Below are 5,195 nucleotides of genomic sequence, written 5' to 3'. Positions count from 1 at the left end.
ATGTTTACTTTTCAACACTTTGATAGCTATTACAGCTGAGCTCTGTGTTGTTGTTGTTGTTGTTTTTTGTATGTTTTTTTTTTTTGTTTTTCATGATCTAGAGATTACCACTGATACCTTCTGTAATTGCAATGTTTATTAAAATTTGTCATCTTTTTATTCAGAAAAGGATCTGATTAACTATCACTAAGATATCAATTACATAATAATCATAACACTTGAATGAATAATTCTGTTGTCATTCAACTGTCAGTATAGGCAACATAATATCACTGAAATGTTTCTGATTATCTCCTGCATTTCTATATTTGATGGCTATTGAGACCACAATTTGCATGTTTTCCAAGCGAATGTATTTTATCCTTTTTCATTTCTAAGCTGCATGCATTGTTCAGCCAACATGCTTGAGATGGGAATTTATGTTCACAGACTGTGAGCATGAAACATCACTACAGTCCATAATCAGGTCATTAGCATTCTGCTCATGCAAGCCAGTGTGAGTACAATTTTCAGAGGCCTAATGTAACAGGTAATCATAAATTAGTATTTGCTTTAAAACAACACCAGATTACACAGCCTGCATGTTTAAAGAGAATGACTCAGTGAGTAGTGCAGCTCTGTAATGAAGTGGGAGCTCATTAAACAGATGCTATCTACTTCAGTGATCTACATAAGCAGCAAACAAACCAAATGGAAATGTTTCAACAGAACACTGCAGTCAACCAGGACAAGTTCAGGTTCATTTGCTGTGGCACCATCTACAGGAATTAGTCACAGTAATAATTGAATAGTTGCTTGCTAATTTATCATTTTACATTTGTTATTGCATTTGCATAATGTGTTGTATTTTACTGTCTTTGGTTACATTAAGATGCCCTCATCTGTGTATACAACAAGAGAAAACATTGAGTGATTTTAAGAGTCATCAGGCTGGTAGTGTTCAATGTTCAGTACTTGATTTTTTTATTTTTTTTCCTGGTTTGTGTTATATCTTTGTAGAGGCAGGCTTGCAAACAGCATTTAGGAAAACAAATGTTTACGTCATGATGAATCAGAAGTAGAGACATACAGATAGGTGCAATGACTAAGCATCCAGTATTTCTAGGTTTAATACTTTTTAAAAAGCATAGGAAGCATTTTCAGTAGGTGAAATGGCCAGAAATGAGCCCTTTAGAACTTTTGTACATGAGTAAATTAGAAATTTAGTATGTAGAGAAAGACATTTTGCTGATTTTTAGAGGTCTTGCAGCTACCAGGGAACAGTACTGTATAACATTATTGTTCGAGGTGGATGAGATGGAAAAAATTGGAAGAGTGGAATTTGAAAGATAAAACATTTTTTATGTCATGTTTTATGTTGATGCGTAACACCTGTGGTGTTAGTTACAAGTATTGCAAAGTGTGTGTGAACTGTAGCTACTAAAATGGATATAAATTGGTCCTCACTTCTTATGTGTTTGTGTTTTTGTTGGTGATCTTGTTTGTTGTTTTTCTGTTTTTCTTTTTGTTTGTTTTAATTAAATTTTGTTTCCAGCAAGTGATCATGCAGTGAGTTACTACTCAGTGACACAACACCAGGCAGAATTGTTTGGTGCTTTAATGAGATTTTTAGTGCTCTTAGACCCTTTCAAAATGTATATTTAATGCTTTATCTTTTGTTTTATCTCTTCCTTTCTACTTAGATCCTGTAAATACGTTAGTTAACCTGTTAATTCTGAAAAAGCTCTTACTAGCTTTCTTTTCCCTTGCAGGTGTGTCACATATTGAGTATTAATCACCAAGCACGAACGGATGAGCTCATTAACAGTAAGGAAAAAGAGAAAAAAAAAATATTTCTTAATGTTTAGTTTAAAAGAAATATTGAAGGAAAAGCATATTTATCAAAAACCTTCCAGTAAAACTGAATAGACCTCTTAGAGGAAAGAAAACATTCTAGTAAGGTGCAAAGGTGAAAATTTAAAACACCTTCTCTTAAATGTTTAGATAACATTATCAGGACATATTTTCTATAATAATATTGTATAGTAAAGGGATTCAAAATGTATTTCAGTACTTCTAAATGGAAGATGTGATAAAAGACTGGAGGGCATACTTGAGAAGTGAAAAACTCTTAGTTTAGGGATCCTGGTCATCTGGGAATGGGTGGTGGGAGGGGGGTGGGGCAACTCTGTGTCACTGTTGTTATTGTATTTCACTTTACCAGGAGCATAAATTCTGTGTACTGAGATATTTTTATGTTTCCTACTCAGAAGTGACCCTGTAGGCATTGTGAGAGGATGTATAAGTGATTTCCTGACCATGGTGAAGCTATTTGGTTCTATAGTTAAATTTCAGTTTTGGAGCAGAAGACAGAAAGGCTTGAAGAGTGTGTCTGTGTTCATTATGTTCATTTCTTTTCCAAGTGATAGAGGCTAAAAATGGAGGAGGAGAAAACAAAAACAAACAAACAGACATGCCAGCATCTTGTAGCAAAAGATGTAAGCGAAGTTCATTCATATATTTCACAAATAACATACATTTGGTACAGCTTCATGTCTACAGCTAACTCTGCTTTAAAAACCTGAAGTGGTAGCAATAGTTCTGCTGAGTTATGTAGCTAGAAGTTGCACCTTTATGAATGCATGGTGAAGCAACATTAACAGCAACAGGAAGTAGTTAGCAATATTGTAGTCTACTCAGGCATATCTATATAAGTTTGCATGTATGTCTTATAAGCATTGACTTTAAACCGTCAGCTCTCTGGGATTTTACCTGGGTTGTTCAGTAATTGCAGTAAATGTTATCATTCTTTTCCCCTCCATCAATTTAAGGAACTAGAAGTTTTGCTCACAAACATGGACTTGTTTGGAAAACATTTATATCAATGAATCTGAGAGTGTATAAGTAATGGGAACATAAGGAATATCAAATTGCTGTTAAAGGAGGACCTTTCTGTGAATATGCCTGTCATCAAACTGGGGGAAAAAAAGCAAAAATTTATCATTGCAAAAACTCTATAAGGCCATAATATTTTGATATTTACTGATTTTTAACCTTATTATCAGATGTACTTAACCTATCTTCTCTCTTGGAAATTTTGTTTCAAGTTTGTCTTTCTAATTCTTAGTGTACTGGTATCCATATCTTGAATGTTGCTTAATGAGGGTTTTGTATTTACCATAAATATGTACAGCAGAATGGACAAATCTAATATCAGGAAGTATTGGCTAAAAGTATTTACCAGGCTAAACACTCCATCTTGTGGGATGTGGCAACTTAGACGTTCCAGACTGCAGTTCCTTACAGGTTTTTTCTATCATTCCATAGACATGAGATGACATTCCTGTCTGTGGCAGGAGGGTTGTAGTTAGATGATCTTTAAAGTCCCTTCTAACCCAAGCCATTCTGTAATTCTATAAATTGAAATGTAGGATTCTGCTTGGCAAGAAGGATGCTTAAACATTTACGTTTTCATCTACAGCATGTGCCTAACTTGAAATATGAAAATGGGTTCAAAAATATCACAGAAGACAGAAAATGTGAATTATTAATTATATATATTAATTATATATAAATTATATTTATATTAATTATATATATAATATTAGCTTAACTGTCATAGTTGCACATCACTGAGAGTGAGTCTAAATCTTATGAGAATTGCTTGAACAACTGTATGACAGTGAATAAGGTTAAGATTTTACAAATGGCAGGGAATGAAGACTATCTGCTCTTTGGGGGTAGCTAACCATTTCTTATGTGAAAGCCAGCCAATGCAGAAATTGGTTGTACACTGCAGCCTAATGAGCTGCATGTCAGGAGGTGAGCAAAAGAAAATCACTAAAAGCCGGGGGGGGCTGAAGAAGGAGAGAGGAAGAACCTTCTCCTACTCGTGCATTTCAGAAAACAGGAGAAAAGTCAAATTTCAGCCAGGAAAGAGCTGTCAAGAAAGATAAAGACATATTGGGGCTTTAGTCTGTAAGCCGTTAGAGAAAAAGGAAATAGGTGATTATGAGGGTGTAACAAGTAGAGGTACAGTTCAGATGGCCTGGTAAATGTGCAAATTATGCTGTGACAGTTAGAATCAAAGGGAAGAACAAGCCAGCTGGTTTGTCTTTCGTAAAGAGCATTCTGAAATGAATAGAAACTGAAAGGATGGGTAAATGCAAGGTAAAGCTAGTATGGACCACGTGCTGGCAATCTGATTTGGCCTGGTATTGAGTCACATTTGCAAAACATCAGTTACCTCTGAATACATCTTTTGGTACCCAAAAGTATGAGCTTTTACATATCCTCCTTTGATTCTTTTCAATTATGCATGTTGCTGCTACTTACTCCCTCTGAAGTGATGTAAGGCTGGGTCACACAGAAAAATAATTCATAGGACTTCTCAGGGTGTTTTATGTGTGTTTTAAATGGCTGAACATAACACTTACATGATTAAAAGATTTGTTTAGCAAAGTGAGAGAGGATGTATTTTTACAGGTGTTCACTCTTTTGCTTTCCTTGTTTGACTTGTAGGTTGTCACCAGCTGATCCTGTGTGCCCTTTCATTTATTTTCCATCCAAAGACGCACTGTCTTGTTGAACTACATGCCATCTACTCCTCTATTATTTTGGGGAAGGTCTGGATTCTTTCTGAATTTTGGAGTGGTCAGGGAGGAAGAGATGATGAGGAGAGATTTTTCACAGAGCATCTTTTAATTGCTACCTCATCCAATCATCACAGACTGTGGAAAACTTTTCTCTCCAATTCACTGCATTTGCCATTATTTCAAGTTGTTTTGCTTCAGACTTGAAAAGGGGAGATTTTTAAAAGTTCCTTTTGAAAAGCTGAAAGGATGGGAAATCACTGAAGTTTCTAGAAGGAAGGAAAGGTAAGGGAACACAAACAAGATCAAAATCACAAGAAAGAAATGGTATTTAAAATGTTTATGGATATTCACTGTTATTTCACCATTTGTCTATACAATTGTGCATACAACCCAGAGAAGAAATGTGCGATGTAACATAACTGACTACCCCTCAACTGCTTTCTTCCAAAGTAAACAAATAAGAAAAAAACAATTCTGTTTAAAGAGTCCAGAAAGAAAAAGGTATTAAAGATATTCAGAAACATTTTTTTGTATATAAAGTGCTATTAACGATTATTTTGAGGTAAGGATAAATGAAGTAGATACAAAAAATATACAGCATAAATAAACACTCTAGACTTT

At 34.8% G+C, this 5,195-nt stretch overlaps 1 long non-coding RNA gene across 1 annotated transcript; it reads left to right on the top strand.

Annotated features, from left to right (window-relative positions):
* Positions 1–715: 715 nt before the first annotated feature.
* On the top strand, positions 716–4,964 carry LOC311427699. Its single transcript, XR_014687500.1, has 3 exons — positions 716–776; positions 1,752–1,806; positions 4,501–4,964. It is a non-coding gene; the product is annotated as an uncharacterized lncRNA (long non-coding RNA).
* Positions 4,965–5,195: the final 231 nt, after the last annotated feature.

This window comes from Aythya ferina (assembly GCF_964211825.1).
Source record: "Aythya ferina genome assembly, chromosome: Z".
NCBI classification, from domain to species: Eukaryota; Metazoa; Chordata; class Aves; order Anseriformes; family Anatidae; genus Aythya; species Aythya ferina.
This window is presented reverse-complemented; position numbering and strand designations above follow the sequence as displayed.